A 16,027-nucleotide genomic window follows, 5' to 3' on the forward strand; every position below is an offset into this window, starting at 1 on the left:
CCAACCTGATGTAGAAGGTTACCAGACACGTGTCAATGCATGACAGGTCCAAAAAAAAATTTTAAAAATAAAATAAAAAAATTTTAAAAAAAAATTAATTAAAACCCCAACCCCAATAGGCAGAAGCCCCTGCTACCTCCGGCAGGCGGCAGCCCCTGCCTTTACCAGTCCCCTCAAGTGTCGGCCACCGCCAAACCCCCTTCCCCTACACCGTTGTTGGCGCTGGCCCGACCAGTCTCCCCTTTCCCCTTAAAACTTCCCATAACCCTCCTCATCCCCTCTAAAGCAGCGCAACTCAACAGGCACCGCCACCTCTGTTCGCCACCAGCCACCCTCAATTCGTCACTTGCCATCAGTCGCAATTCCACAAACGCCTACCACCCGCAACAGTGCAATTCGCGCATTCAACAAACCTAGTGCGCAACTCCACAAACAACACCAGCTCGCAACTTCAGAAACACAAGCCAATTTCAACCACCAATACTACTCCCTTTATGCCGCTTCCGGAGATCGAAGGTTAAGGTTCTTTCACGCCAGATTCCAACTCCCCTTCCCCTCCCCATTGAATTTCGACCACCTTGCTCCTTCTCCGTCAAATCCCAACCACCTTGTTGCCTTGTCAGTCTAATTTTGACCACCTTGGTGGTTTCGAGAGTGGGGTTAGGGAGGAGCTGATGCGATTGGGGCTTAAGGAAGGGAGGTTGGTGCCTTGGTAGTGGTGGTCGATGCTAAGGCTGAGGGAGGGTTAGGAAATTATTTTTTAATTTTTTTTTTACTTTATAACCAATCAGGTTGCGACATATGTACAAGTAATATCAAATCTGCAAAGTTTACCACTTCAACCGGTTTCAAGTCACTTGGGGGTGATAAAAATTAATAGGGTGCAAAGTTGGGAGTGATAAGGAATAAACTGAAATTGAGATTAATATCGGCGGATGGAGCAAAGTTGGGATTAATGGTGGCAATTTAATTTTTTTTTTTTTTTTTTTTTTTGGTGGAATGATCATCAATTTAGTTTGATTCATTGTATGTAGCACATAAAAATAACCATGAAAATATTTAGATGTTACAATGTTATATTTTAAGTGAAGATTTGAGGCATCATCCAATAATATACACTGATTATCTAGGAAATAAAAAGGTGATCAACCCCTAAGAAAAAACCTTATATAATTATATACGAGGAACTACTTGAGACCCGTTTAACCCTAATTAATTACTTCACTTATCAAATTTAATAACCCTTAGCATTAAACGTCATCTTCCCTCATCATAGGATTACATCAAAAGTCCCCAAATAACTGTGACTCTGTTTGTATACAGGACTAAATGAAGCACAATGTCACACTAAAGACGCACATCAAATGACCCCCCACCCAAAAATAAATCTATAATAATTAATATAAGAGAAAATCATTCCATAAATCCTACCATCAAGACTATATACTCTAGAATATAAATTATAGCTTGAAATTAGCCAAGAATTAGACCCCACTTCATGTCCATTGAAAAGTAGGTCCCTCCATTTGGGATGTTACTAATAATAATCCATCTCATTCTCCCCTCTTGTACTATTCCTCTACCCCTCTATAATTTTATTTACTTATTATATGTTGTTTATTTCTTTCATTTTCCACTTTCTACATGATCTAATGTAACACCATAACCTTAATATATAATATAAATCTTATATATAGTTCACAATTAGATATACTTCTAATTTCTATATGCTATCCCTATAATAATAATAATAATAATAATAATGGAAGGTTCATCCTCCTCTCCACCCCAAAACTATGAAGGAACACCTCCACCTTCACCAACACCTAGCCGTTATGAGTCACAAAAAAGAAGAGATTGGAACACTTTTGGTCAATATCTAAGGAACCAACATCCTCCTGTCCCTCTTTCTCAATGCACAAGCCACCATGTCTTAGACTTCCTCCGTTACCTAGACCAATTTGGTAAGACTAAGGTCCATGTACCCGGGTGTATGTTCTATGGCCAACCCGAGCCCCCGGCTCCATGTCCTTGCCCTCTTAGACAAGCTTGGGGTAGTCTTGATGCCCTCATAGGCCGTCTTCGTGCTGCCTATGAGGAGAATGGAGGACCACCGGAGACTAACCCCTTTGCCGGTACGGCTATAAGGGTGTATCTTAGGGAGGTGAGGGAGTGTCAAGCTAAGGCTAGGGGTATCCCTTATAAAAAGAAGAAGAAAGGAAGTGGAAGAGGTGGTGGTGGTAGTGGAAGTGGTAGTGGAGATGATCATTCTTCATTTTCTCCTGGTGGATCTTCTTCTAGTAATATGATGATGAGGTTTTCTTAGTATGATCCACTACATATATTATGCTCTTTTCCAAGATCATCAATTATCAAAAGGTATGTATGTCATTTTATATATAATGATATTGTTTATGTTTATTCAATTAATGAAATTTTGCTTACAATAATAATTGTTCATTGATAGATTTTCTTATAAGATTAAGATTGTTTACGATGTAAATCGAGTTGAATTAATCCTGATTAAAAAATCTTTTTTATTTTCAAAATACTATTACATCTGATCTGATCTGATTAAACGACTTCAAATTTAACTACTCAATTGACTTAATTTATCCAACAACTAATCATTGGTTATATTTCAAATCAAAAGATCCGAGATCTCTTCATTTAGATACTTTAGCAATTTACTTGACCATTCAATAATTAAATTAATTGAAAACCAAGTTGAATCCTAAACCACTAAATATTTAAATAATTTACACACCACAGCTCTAATTTCTTCACTAATTGGAACATCCACTAACTATAGAGGATCATATCCGTTTATTACTTTGATATCATTGAAATGGAGAAAATAATCCATATAATCGAGTATCAAATGGATAATATAATTACAACATGATTTGAAATTTTTTTTTTTAAAAAAAAAAAAAAAAAAAAAAAAAAAACTGGTTAATTAAGTGAATCGCTTGATTTATTCAAGAAATATTTAATTTCACTTTATTACTGTAAGCTTTTTCTTCCTCGTACAATAATCCAAAATGTTCATCAACTAAAGCCATTAGTTTTCTTATATATGAAGATTCTCTAGAACTTTTTTTCCGAGCCTTGAAAATTTTCAAGAACTAATAAAAATAGTTCTTAAACATTGTCGAAAAACATTGTAATAAATAAAGCTAGATATACAAATAGTAAGGTCCAACCAATAATATCCTTCAACTTATATTATAACTCTGTTCATAAAATTCTATATTTTACAGGAAATTTTGCGAACAAGTACCGCAAAAGTTTTAACTTTTACGAACAACTACTTTTATCTTTTTTTTTTTATCGAATAACTACCACAAACTTTGTATTTGTTTTGTTAACACTACCAGTTAACGATGGACGTTTCTTTGCCGTATGTGGGGCCCATCTTAATTCGTTAAATACACAAATAAATGAACAATTAACCAGAAATCATAAGAAAGATTAAGAAAATGAACGAATATTATCCGTATTTTCAATCCTAATAGTATGAATCGATCTCTAGGTGAGCAATTTCACCTATGCCCTAAAATTTTTCGAAGACAAACATACAAAGAAACAAATAGTATCTAATTAGGGGGAAGATCTTTAATATAAAGGAGAGGCACTTGGAGGGAAAAGGGCGAAAGGAGGGCCCCACATACGGCAAGCAAATGTCTGTCGTTAACTGGTAGTGGTAACAAAACAAATACAAAGTTTGTGGTAATTGTTCGCAAAAAAAAAAAAAAAAAAAAAAAAAAAAAAAAAAGATTAAGGTAGTTGTTCGCAAAAGTTGAAACTTTTGCAGTAGTTGTTCGCAAAATTTCCTATTTGACATGAATAAGTATGTATAGTTATATTATACTAAATATAGATCTAATGGATGGACTAATTAAATTACATGAAGGTGTGTAATATAATAAAGATAAAGTCTTACCCTACTTATATTATACTAAATATAGATCTAATGGATGGATGGACTAATTATATAGATCTAATGTATATTTGGGGGAAGGGGAGTGTAATAAATTCCTTCAATGTGTACGCATTATTATGAAGCTAGATCTAAACACTTGGGTTAATGATAATTATAATTTGTTAGGATTGAAGCAAGTATTGTTCCTAATTCTTTTCATTTTCGAGTAAATTCGATTAATCAGAATTCTAAACCAATCTGAGCTCTGGCTATCCTAGATTCAAGATGGGTTACTGGGTTGAGTCTCCATCGGAAAAAAGTTCACCCTATGTATCAACGCTAAGGGATCAAACTCGAGACCTATGATTAATAAGATACAACGTGTACTCCTCATATGAGCTAGTTAATCTAATTAAAGGGTGCAGTGATTTGCATTATTGTAGCTTCTACATTCATCAATCTAGAGTAATAATTGATAGTATCCATACAGTAAGATTCTTTTTCCAATCTCTAACTTGCTAGATTACCTATTAGCATTCGATCTTTCTTGGGTGGTGATAATGATGTTAAGAATACTAAGCATTTTGGCTTATAGCATGAGGAAATAATCCAATCTCCTATTATTGTAAAACCCTGATTATTTAGTTTAATTCTTCAAGTAGAATCAAGGAGAGATCTTCACTCTTCTTTCTTTTCTCTTAGTGTGGTTTAATGATTGTGATTGTAAAGCCCTTTTTAAAAATGGAGATCTCTCTAATTCCGTGTCCTCTTGATGCTATATTGAAAGAAAAGTTAAAAGGTTAGTGTGACTACTAAGGATTCCTTCATTTTTGTAATAATGGTCACATTATTCTAACCTTTTATCATTAAAAACAGACAGGGCTATAGTGTAATTTGACTTTTTATACACACTCTATCCACTAGTCAATCATGATAAGTGTATTTTGTAGAAATCAATCACAACGTAATACTACTTTTAAAAAGCTGATAACCTTTTTCAATCATAAAATACCAATAATTAATGCGACAATTATTTTTATATAGAGCGAGGGAGTAAATTATATATGTATGTGTGCTTTTCTCTAATAGATACTCCGTATTACTTATATATTTGTATAATTTGAAAAGACTAATACATTTTGAATGAGATAGTGTATTTCTATCTATAGAAAGCCAAAAAAGATATTTATAGAAAGCTGTTTGAATGCCTTGATATATGTTAGTATTCCCTCTGTTTTCTTTTATTTGCATCAATTTGACCACCACAATTGCCGAGATGCAACTTTGACCATTAATATCTTTAATTGTTAATTAGTAAAAATTATAACAAAATTATATTATAAAACTGGACATTATAACGAATCTAATGATATATTATATAATAACATTTATTTATTTTATAAAGGAGAAAAAATCAAGTCAATCATGATACGTGAATAGTGCAAAAATCAAAGTGATATATTAAAAAAAAAAAAATAAAAAAAAATGAGGGAGTAATATGTATGAATGCATCATGCAGTAAGAGCATTTAAAGTAAGATTGTGCAGTAAAACATTAAATATGGAACTGACCATTTTTAGGCGAAGTCTGTCAATTGGCAGATATTGGAAATTTAATACCTTAGTACATTTTGATATGTACGTCTTATCATGCAAAAAACACTATATATATTTATATTTTTATATTTTTAAATGTCCTTGTTGCTATTATTTCTTATATACTCACTTCGTCCCTATTTTTGTTTTTTGTACAGGAATTAAGAGTTGTAAATTCTTTAAAACTAATGATTAAAAATACATATATGCATATGGGGTTAAAGAGAGAGATAAAGTAGTTGAGAATAATTGAAGATATAAAGAAATAAAGTGTTTGGAATTTATGTTAAAAGTATAAAAAAAAGTAAAGAAATAAAGATGACAAATTATCAAAAAGAGGGTAATAATGTCAAAAAATACAACCTATAAATAGAAAGAGGCGTATTTTGGTTTACCCAAAAAGAAAATAAAGATTTATATTAAGGAATGGAGGGAGAAATATTTTAGTATCAGTGCCCTTATTTTGTCGACATTTTCACTAGATTTTGGCTTTCTAAGATATCTAAAGATTTTGTGCCCCCACCAAAATCTATTAATGTCAAGGATATAAAATAAGTAATTATACAATTAAAGGATGCTCATAAATAATTGAAACAATAGCATTTTTGTTTGTATATTTAAGGTTTCTTCTAACCTTTAGAACTATTTTTTAATGGAAAAAAATATGCTTTATCCGTACTATATAAGTATATATTTCATATAAATTATTGTAAATTCTATATATGCATCATTGCGAATCTTTTGTTTATAGCAAGATGATAAAATTTTACAATAAGTGGGGGTTGGTGCAAGGAAATTAATTTATTCATTAATTATTAGTAATTTTGTACTATATACTAAATTAGATTGGTCATGCATTTCTCTTAATTAAATGTAAAAATATACGGTATCATGCATTTTAAAGAGAGGAAAAAAGATAAAACCTTATAAGCCTATCTTTTTATTGTCTTTTGACTCTTTCGTTATTATGCATAGAAATATTCCTATTTGAATATTTTCCATATAAAGAAATAAGCTATATAAGCAAGAAAATATAAGTAATTTTTTGTTTTATTTTCAAACTTCCATTTATTTGTATTTTCCAAATTTATTTTCTTAGTGCTAACAATGATTGTTTTTTAGTTCAAAATGAAATTTTGGAGCCAAAGATGCTCCTATCCTTCCTCCCATTTTAAAAATATGATGAATTCCAATTGATCTAGATATTTTTATTTGTAATTATTGACTTCTACTAATTCCAATTGTGCTACTTTTAGAGTTTTAGGAGACTAATTCCTAGATAAGCATTAGTAAATTGAAAGATATTCGGTTTTTTTTTCCCCTTCTCTTTTCTTTTAAAAGATAGGACACCTTTAAGTAAGATGACCAAAAGCCTTTAATTAAAAAAAAATTAAAATAAATAAATAAATAATAAAATAAAAAAAAATTAAGATGACCAAAAATTTTGTACAATTTATGAAAACAACAATTCATCTTGTTATAAGAAGCTTTTGGTCTTGAAGGAGAAGTCATTTGAATTAGAATGGCAAAGCAATGAAATTGAAAAGAAAAGAAAGACAAATGATTTACATTCTAAATTTAAACAAAACTTTACCTGATCCATTAGAAATAGGAGGAGAGTCTTAAGGTATTATCTAGATTTGGCAATTTTGACCCAGACCCGATGACCCGACCTGAATGACCCGACCCATGACCCGAAATCAACCCGAAAATAGTGATCCGAAATTGACCCAAAACCCGAATCAACCCCGACCCGACCTGATGTGGAATTGACCCAACCTTAACTCGAAACCCGAGATGACCCGACCCAAAACGACCTAACCCGACCCGAAATTGACCCGAGACCCGAAATGACCCAACCCGAAGTGACCCGAGACCCGAAGTTGACCCGATGCCCAAAGTGACCCGACTTTTAACTGGAATTAATTGACCCAAATAGACTCGAAACCCAAAGTGATCCGAACCAAAATTATCTTATACCTTAAATGACCAGAACCTATTTAAGCTAAAGACTTGACCTGAGCAAACCGAAATAGAAAAAAACCGCAATCAAACTGACTTAATTTTTTTTTTATTAATTTGTAATGTGTAACAGTGTAAGCAATTTACATATTTCGAGCATTACTTTTCTCGATTTCCTTGGCCTTTTATCTCTATAAGTTATTAAAAAATTGTAAAAAGATTGAAATTTAACGACTAATCTACGGAGTTTGTCCATGAGATTAAAAAAAATTAACTAAAGCTCGAAATATAAGTCACAACTCTCACAAGTCTAGAAAAAAAAATAATACAATAATAATGCGTACATATCATAATGTTCAATATCAAATGAAATTACAAAATAATCTAAAGTCAAACAATTACTGTATTCCATGAAAAAAGTAGCCTTAATAAATATAGTGAGTTTCTCGTTAAAAAATATATAAATATATACTATGTATATAGAGTTGAATTTAACCCAATGCATCGACCCGAATATGACCTGACCCGAAGTTGACCCGAAAATTGGACCCAAACTGACTCGATCCGAAAATTGAACCGGCCCGAACTGACCCGACCCAAACTTGATCCGACCCGAACTCGACTCAAAATGTTGACCCGAAACCAGACCCGACTTGATTATCAGTTGACCCGAAATCAACCCGAAATCCGAAATGACCCGACCTAACCTGAACTTGACCCGATAGCTTTTTGACCCGAACTTGACCCAACCCGAAATGACCCGACCCATACCCAACCAAAATGACCCATTTGCCAGATCTAGTATTATCTACAGAGGTACTCTTTCAAGAAAAGTTTTTGTTGTAATTTTTTAATTAGGAGAAAATGCAAATTGGTGAAATTCACAAAAAACATTTTAATTTGGAGAGAAAATATATTATCCATGACAATAATGTAGAAAACTCATGACTTAATTCAGTACTTTATATAGTAAGCTTTCACTAAATCATCTTAGTGTACCTCATATAGCCTCTATGTACATCATCAGCTTATTTAGGACCTGTTCTGATTTACTGAAATGAGCTGAAATAAACTGAATTAAATTGTTTATAAAATAAAGAAATTAGGAACTGAACTGAAATTAAAGTGAAGAGAACAGGTACTTAGTCTACAAGACTACAGCAAGAGCTAAGGTTTCTCCTAGTAGTACTGTCACTAACTAGTAATCAGTTACTTTCGTTCTTCCCTTCATCAAACAGAGTTTTCTAATCCCCCATGAATTACAATCCCGAACATGAACTGGTACGTTATAAATGGCACAATGATACATACACTTTCGAACAAAATTAAAGAGAATGACATAGCAAAACATATCGAGTTCAAGCTTGATTGATAGGTAACACCAATCCAAGACGCTGCATTCAATATTACTTATAAAACAAATCTTGCAGCTAAGTCCTTAATTTTTATACTTATGCTTTAGCTTAATATAAGAACATAATAAGTAGATTTTTCACTGTTAAATAGTTCCTTGTCAATCAACTGATGACTTAGCCTCAACAATATTGACTACACTACGTACACCGGTAATTTCAACTACAAAATTTCCTACTTGCACGCATTGTACTGTATGTTTACTCCGTCCGTACTTAGTTACACCAACAGAAAAATATTGTGAGAATCTAAATCCTTCTCATCAGTAAAACACCCTGATTTGCAACTTGAGTCATTCTATCAATCAAATCTTGTATGACCTCATATTACGTACTGCTATATATAGTACTGCGTACTAGTACTTTGCATGACCTTGTATTACTACAGTTCTATACAGAGTAAATAATATGACCAATATATTTCTTATACTTTAATTAATACTGGTCATACTATATAAGATATTCTGAATAACTTACATTTTTAAATGTTTTTTTAATAACTTTTTCTGAGTTCATATTGAAAGAGTGAGGAATAACTCAGGTGGTTAGAGATTCCCTCTCCAATTTAAGGGATCGATTCTCATCATTTACTCTTGTTACTCTCTAACACCAAAACAGAGAAAAAAAAAAAAAAACCGTCATATATTTTAAGTGATCTAACTAATTGACATCCACCATAGAAAACAAAATATTGCATTCTTCATCATCTTTAGATTCGCTTTGTATCAGACAACTTCCTTACTTATCGTTTTATTTCTCCAAAATTGTACAAAATCGCGGGGTCTATCCGTTTCATTCACATATATACCTCTCATCTAGAGGTATCAAAAACACACCTAATCCGACCTGAAACTCACGCGAAAAATATCCGATTTAGATTTTGACTCGCATTGGTTAGACCTGGCAAATGGGTCATTCGGATTGGGTATGGGTCGGGTCATTTCGGGTTGGGCCAAGTTCGGGTCAAAAAGCTATCAGATCAAGTTCGGGTCATTTCGGGTTGATTTCGGGTCAACTGATAATCAGGTCGGGTCTGGTTTCGGGTCAACATTTCGGGTCGAGTTCGGGTTGGGTCAAGTTTGGGTCGAGTCAATTTCGGGTCGAGTTAGTTCGGGTTAACTTTGGGTCGGGTCATATTCAGGTCAATGCATTGGGTTAAATTCAACTCTATATACATATTTATATATTTTTTGACGAGAAACTCACTATATTTATTAAGGCTACTTTTTTCATGGAATACAGTAATTGTTTGACTTTAGATTATTTTGTAATTTCATTTGGTATTGAACATTATGTTATGTACGCATTATTATTGTACTATTTTTTTTTTCTAGACTTGTGAGAATTGTGACTTATATTTCGAGCTTTAGTTAATTTTTTTAATCTTATGGACAAACTCCGTAGAATAGTCGTTAAATTTCAATCTTTTTACAATTTTTTAATAACTTGTAGAGATAAAAGGCCGAAAAAATCGAGAAAAGTAATGCTCAAAATATTACTTACACTGTTACACATTACAAATTAATAAAAAAAATTAAGTCAATTTGATTGCGGTTTTTTTCTATTTCGCTTTGCTCAGTTCAAGTCTTTAGCTTAAATAGATTCTGGTCATTTAAGGTATAAGATAATTTTGGTTCGGGTCACTTTGGGTTTCGAGTCTATTTGGGCCAATTAATTCAAGTTAAAAGTCAGGTCACTTTGGGTATCGGGTCAATTTCGAGTCTCGGGTCATTTCGGGTCGGGTTATTTCGGTTCTCAGGTCAACTTCGGGTCGGGTCATCTTGGATTGGGTCGTTTTGGGTGGGGTCATTTCGGGTTTCGGGTTAAGGTCGGGTCAATTCCACATCGGGTCGGGTTGATTCGGGTTTTGGGTTAATTTTGGGTCACTATTTTCGGGTCGATTTCGGGTCATGGGTCTGGTCATCCAGGTCGGGTCATCGGGTCTGGATCAGAATTGCCAGATCTAGCATAGATACAATAATTTATTATGCTTTAACTTTAAAAATTGATCCGAATCAATCATCTGAATTTACACCTCGAGGACCCCATCTAGCATTCAACTTGCAATTATATCTCAAAATTTTGTTCATGACGACATGAATGAAACAATAAAGTAAGGCCTAGAATCTAGACAACATAACATTTGTCTATATATACTAGCTAGCAAATAAAACCTTAAATCACACCATTTTTTGACAGTTTATGCATGTCTCTCGTTCTCAATACGAGAGTATTACATACACATGCATGATTTTACGTACTTTATTTTTTTCTATGTTTGTCATGCAGTCAACTACATCTATGCATTGTAAGCCAGGAAATTCCTATGATGCCAACTACACTAATCTTCTCACTATTTCCACGTGATGATATCCTTGAGATTTAATATAGAAGGTTCTTTACTCTTGGTTTACTTTCTCTTTTCTTTTGGGAAAATCATATTGGCATTGGGTAGTTCATCGTATTTTTAAGCTATTTTTTTCCACTTTTCAAGATCCATGCCGATAGAGAATTTATAAAATAATATTAGCTATATAAGTTTAATATTTCGGCACCCGCACCCCAATCTAACTTCAATGACAATCCCTTCCATGTAGCTATATAAGTTATTAGCTACAATATTCTATGATGTACTGTAGGTAGAGCTGTCAATTCGGGTAAATGGGTCGGGTTTGAGTCGGGTTTGTGTGGGTCGGGTCATCTCGGGTCGGGTCAATATGGGTTAATGTCAAGACCTATGTGGGTCGGGTTTGGGTTGGGTCGTGCTTGAGTCGGGTCACGTCGGGTCATACATCTTTTCGGGTTCGGGTCGGGTTTAGGTCGGGTCAATAAAAGGTCGGGTTACATTCGGGTCGGGTGAAAAACAAGTCGGGTTAAATTCGGGTTTTTACGGGTTTAATTGAGTTAGGGTCATGTTCGGGTTCGAGTCGGGTTCGGTTCAAGTCAATTATTTTCGGATTATAATCAAGTCGGGTCATTATCGGGTTTGAGTCGGGGTCGGTTCAAGTCAATAATTTGCGGGTCATAATCAAGTCCGGTCATTCTCGGGTTCGGGTCAAGTCAAAAACTTGCGGGTTATAATCGGGTCATTTCCAAGTCGGGTCATTCTTGGGTTCAAGTCGGGTTTAGTTAATAATTTGCGGGTTACAATCAAGTTGGGTCATTTAAACTTATCTGGTCATTCTCGAGTTCAAATTGGCAAGTCAATAATTTGCAGGTTATAATCACGTCGGGTCATTTCCAAGTCGGTCTCGGGTGTGGTTCAAGTCAAAAATTTGAATTCCCTTAAAAAAAATAATAATAAAAAAAAAAGATAAGTCAAGTAAGATGAGAAAGACTTGCTATTGTCTGGGTCCCGTGTATTTTTTATTTTTTTTGTTTAATTTCTTTTTTTTTTTTTTTTTTTTTGTTGCTATCCAGTTCAGTTTTTCTTTGACGAGGATTATGTAAGAGATAAGTCAAGTAAGATGAGAAAGGCCACTTTTGTTTTATAATTGGAATCCATGTTAATAAATTGAAAAAAAGCTTGAAACTCAATAGTCAATACGGAGTACTCTTTTTATCCTAAAAATTCCTAAATCCTAAAATTCGGGTTAGTAATAGGTCGAGTTTAAATTCGGGTCGGGTCAATAACAAGTCGGGTTGAATTTAATTGGGTCGGGTCAATAACAAGTCGGGTTTATTTCGGGTCGGGTTTAAAATCGAGTCGGGTTAGGAACGGGTCGGGTTGAACTCGGGTCGGGTTAGTAACAGGTCGGGTTGAATTCGGGTTTTGACGGGTTAAATCGGGTTTGGGTCATTCTCGGGTTCGAGTCGGGTTCGGTTCAGGTCAATAATTTACGGGTCACATTCGGGTCGGGTCCTCTCTAGGTCGGTTCATGGTCGGGTTCGGGTCTCAAATACTCGGGTCAACTCGGGTCTAGGGTTGGTTTCAGGTCGGGTTCGGGTCACCATTTTTTTCGGGTTCAGACGGGTTAGGGTTAGGGTCGGTATTTCGGGTCGGGTCAGCTTTTGACAGCTCTAACTGTAGGGTCTGTAGTAATTAAATACATAGTAGGAAGTATTTGGATTATTAAAAAATAATGGGTTGGGTAGTGTGACTATTATATTGTCATCTCGTGCCGGTAATTGGCGTCGACTACCGGTACTAAAATCCGGTAGGAGGCAGTGAGTACCGAATGGAGGAGCCAGTACATGGCGAGAGCTACCGGCTCCTCTGCCCAATAGTTGCCTTGCATTGCCGGATCTAAGTACCAGTAGTCGGAGCTAACTACCGGCTAGAGTAGCCGGTACCCTTGAATTTTTTTTTTCTTTTCAATATCAATTAAATACAAACAAGAAATGCAGAAGAAGATTAATTAGAAGATCAATATTGGAAAATCAACAATACTGAAGGGTAATGGGGAAGATTGTCGTTTTTTTCATAAGAAAGATGCCCGTTGTTGGTTTCCCTGCATTCATAGTTGAGATTTGAGAATAAGAGGAAGATAGGATTATTGACTACAATGACGATTGGAGGAAATAGATTATGGGGTTATTGGTTATAATTAATTAAAAGGTAGTTTAGTCTTTTAAATTATTAAGTGTCATTTTTCTTTTCTGCATTGAGGTTATTTGTAATGCATTTAGTTCTTGTGTTTATAAACACCTATATATATATATATATATATATATATATATATATATATATATATATATATATATATATATATATATATATATTTTTTTTTTTTTTTTTTTTTTTTAGTATGCAGCACTCCTCATTACATAGTAGTCAATGGCTGTTATTCTAATAATTAATATCTTTTTTTTTTTTTTTTTTTTTTTGGAGGGAACATTAATAACTTTTATTACTAATATTTGAAATGATAAAAAATTGATGTAATAATAAAATATAAAATGAGACAATTTAAAAAGATTTCAACCAACTTAATTTTTCCATAATTATAAATTATCAAATTTAGCAAGTATATAGTTTATTTAAAACTTTACAAAAAAAGAAAAATAAAAAAAATAAAGGAAAAATAAAAGATTAAGGTGTTCTCTTCACCTTAAAATAATAATTTGTCCATCAAAAAAAATTAATAATAATAATAATAATAATAATAATTTGGATGTGTCTTATTTGTCTTTTTGGTTTAATATTCAATCTATTTTCTTTTACATGTAATATTTGGCTCGTTAATGAGTTATTTCAATCATGAATACTTCGCATCTTTTATTACTTAATGTAAAAATTATAAGAAATTGATATTAACGTATAAAGAATTAATCGGTATGAATCTATCAAGATCTCATATGACTATTATTTTCTGTAACTAAAAATCATTAAAGCTAGTTAAAGAGAAATATAAGGAATAGTGGAAAACTAAAAGTGTTGCATTTAAAACAAAACCGAGGAAGTAATATAGATCACATATTCATTTTCTTTTTCTTTGGGGGACATACCTTCATTTAGATTATCATCAATTGAATGCATGTTATTTATGTCAATTAAAAATACTGAGGCTACTAACATTATTTGGTTTCTCAAATTCTAATACAATTACTAAGTTCTCAGCTCTTTTGTTGATTAGAACCCTACTGATCGTAAGAACACTTTTATGTGAATGAAGGGAATAACAATACTTACAAATTAAAACCTAATATATTGAGATAAAGAAATTGAGATAACCTTTATTTGGTATCTACGAAAACTATAATTTTATTAATATTAAAATTAGGTAGCATGCTATAAACGTGTCAAGATGATCACTATACTGATCATTGCAGCAATCTTTGAAAATAGTTAAATTTATTTAGTTTTCTATTTAAGTATAAACTTTTAGTATAAAGGGAGGAAAATGAACTAATAAAATGAAATCTAGTTATACACTTGTGAGTTGTGACACACAAGAGGTTTTAAATTAGAAGTAACTACGAAGATCAAACCTACATTGGCAATATATCATGTAATAAGTCACCCGTGTCCGTCATGGGTAGGCTTGCACACTGATCGTTAATAAGTCACCCGTGTCGGTCATGGGTAGGCTTGCACACTGATCATTCTTTATACTTGTATATGCTTGCATTGTATATTAACTTTTGTCATTCGTTAGTATAGTAGGCTTGCTCTTTGATCGTTCTATTACTTTTATGCTTGCTTGTGTATCAAAAGTTAGAAAATGTGTTGTTCTTCTTTAAGAAATTCTTTTTTAATGTAGTACCACGCAATAATGAAGACGTCTCTACTGCAAGGATATCATTAGCGTGGAATGAAGACAATGTATAAATATTCAATTGCAATTGGCAGGCGGTGTTTAGATAATTGTTTTTCTCATTAATTAAGATTATCACTTAATCACTTTCATTGCTGAATCTCATTATAATTGTATTAATTTCGTTCTACTTTCGGGCATTTCTCTTGTAATCAAGCGTTTTCTATGAATCAATTAGTTCATCATCAAGTTGATTATATATATACTTCATCGTATGAAACCTAAGAACTCTATCCCAAACTGAATGAATGTTGTTCAAGAACATTTTTTAAACATGTTATGGTATTTAGACTACGAACTCTTAAGCCTTAGACACGGATGGGTGCATTACGAATTGCAACGTGACATGCCTAGGCTTGAGCTACAAGATTCACATATTTTACTCACACAAGAAATAAATGCATGTATATAGATGCTCCAAAAAAACGTATATATATAAACAAGTGTGCTAAAGTTAGATGAATTGTATTTTGGGTGTTTTTGTCCCTCGGGAGAGTTACAACTCGAAGATTGGTCCGTCTGAGTCTGTACCCGCAAAAGCAACGGAGACTCCGGATGGGTGGAGCTCCGCCTCCAACGATCAAGTTAGTAACTTGAAGAAGGATAAAAAGTGCGGAATTTAAGGTGGGGATCTGCTTGGATTCCAAGCTCAGATATTCTCTGATATGAGAGAAAATGGATGTAATAAATGATTGTGAATGCCCCCAAAATGGGGGAATATCTCCCTATTTATAGGGTCATGGGGAAAAGTGCCCTCCCCTAGGTCATTCTGACCTAGAGCAGGTGGGCTACGCCGCAAAAGAGCGGATTTTGAGGAATTGGGCCCTTGAAGGCCGCAATTCTGAGGAGGTATCTGGGAGTGCCACGTGTCAGCTG

The 16,027-nt window shown here is 33.5% G+C and overlaps 1 pseudogene across 1 annotated transcript; it reads left to right on the forward strand.

The window, feature by feature from the left end:
* Positions 1-1,722: 1,722 nt before the first annotated feature.
* On the forward strand, positions 1,723-15,327 carry LOC145587791 (protein LIGHT-DEPENDENT SHORT HYPOCOTYLS 10 pseudogene; annotated as a pseudogene). The gene is made up of 2 exons (XR_014101439.1): positions 1,723-2,379; positions 15,098-15,327. The product of XR_014101439.1 is annotated as a protein LIGHT-DEPENDENT SHORT HYPOCOTYLS 10 pseudogene (transcript).
* The last annotated feature ends 700 nt before the right edge of the window (positions 15,328-16,027 follow it).

Source organism: Chenopodium album, chromosome 17 (assembly GCF_948465745.1).
Source record: "Chenopodium album chromosome 17, dcCheAlbu1.1, whole genome shotgun sequence".
NCBI classification, from domain to species: Eukaryota; Viridiplantae; Streptophyta; class Magnoliopsida; order Caryophyllales; family Amaranthaceae; genus Chenopodium; species Chenopodium album.